Source organism: Etheostoma cragini, chromosome 14, assembly GCF_013103735.1.
Source record: "Etheostoma cragini isolate CJK2018 chromosome 14, CSU_Ecrag_1.0, whole genome shotgun sequence".
Taxonomy (NCBI): domain Eukaryota; kingdom Metazoa; phylum Chordata; class Actinopteri; order Perciformes; family Percidae; genus Etheostoma; species Etheostoma cragini.
Window position 1 is genome coordinate 24,514,092 of NC_048420.1, and position 1,313 is coordinate 24,515,404.

Consider the following 1,313-nt stretch of genomic DNA (forward strand, 5'->3'; position numbering starts at 1 on the left):
ATCAGCGTGCTAACTTTCTCCTCACAGTCCTTCAGCTCAAGAACAACATCCGCTGTCCGGGTTCAGATCTGGAAGAACTACCCAGACCCTTTACTGCAGTTAAAGTACTAATACACACTGTAGATAGTAGAATAACACATCAGATTAATACACTACATGTGGTTGAGGTGCAGTAATCTTAATGTGTAAAGTAACTAAAGCTGTCATGTGGAGTAAACAGTAGAATATTTTTCTCTGAAATCTAGTAGAGTAGAAGTAGAAGGTCGTATGAAAAAAGGTTCAAGTAAAGTACAAGTACCTCAACATGTAAACGGGTACAAATCCTTAGTTACATATTGCGTAGGATTTCAAGGTGGATTGCAGGAAGAAAATGTAGTAAAACTTTAATATTTGTCAAATACTACATTTGTTTCCTTTAGTGTATATACTTTTACTTATATTTTGCACTTGTGTTACAGTGATAAAGTAGACACAGGCCACCAATTAAACTATTTAGTATAGTAAAGGTAAAATAAAAAAGATCTTGTCCCCATTAAAGAACAGCAAACAGATTTGAATAAATTAATATATTACAGTGTTCTGTCATTCATATCTGTGCAGTATATTAATTTCAAAGAAACAAGCGTCAGAAATGAGGCTGTCAAAAATAATTTCCGGTCTCACCTCCTCAGATTATTTTGTTAACTATTGGACTTTTAGCCTTTTTTATTTAAGACGTTTTCAAGATATCCACACTGTATTTGTTAAAGTATATTTGTTTTTTATTTGTTGTGGCTCAGATGAGGGGTCATAAAAGAAATTATGAATGGAAGTGGATGTTTATGTTATTTTTGTGTTTTGTCTCAAAATAAGAAACCCTTCCAGTGACCCCCCCCCCATGTTGGCTCTTCTACCTGTTCTTTCCATAGCTTGTAGCCCACGTTTCAATATGTTGTCCTATTTAGAGCACTGGATCCGGATTTGGTAATCTTGAAAACTGTATCTCTGGATCAGGGTGATCCAGTCCAATGTTGCTTTGAAAAACCGGCAGAAAAGTAAACCGGATTACCTGATCCTGAATAGCAAAAAAATGGGATTTCCAAATCTGGATAATTTTGATCCAAATCAAATGTTTTGAACAACTGGCCTTTTACGGAAACCAATCCATATAGATTCATCATCTTACTTTAAAGGCAAGTTCCGGGCGATTTCCACACGTTGCTCTGTTGTTTTGAAATGTGAAGTTCTGTCAGTAGACAAATTAAAACAATCGGTGCTGCCTACACAGAGTTATCCTCCTGCTAGAGTTAGCACCCAACAGGATTAAACAGGGC

The 1,313-nt window shown here is 36.0% G+C and overlaps 1 protein-coding gene and 1 long non-coding RNA gene across 2 annotated transcripts in view; one reads left to right on the top strand and one right to left on the bottom strand.

Annotated features, from left to right (window-relative positions):
- The window catches only part of LOC117956476 (oocyte zinc finger protein XlCOF6.1-like), a 59,752-nt gene that overhangs the window by 14,848 nt on the left and 43,591 nt on the right, over positions 1 to 1,313 (top strand). The gene's annotated exons all lie outside the window — the stretch shown is intronic.
- The window catches only part of LOC117956513, a 6,049-nt gene that overhangs the window by 3,445 nt on the left and 1,291 nt on the right, over positions 1 to 1,313 (bottom strand). The gene's annotated exons all lie outside the window — the stretch shown is intronic.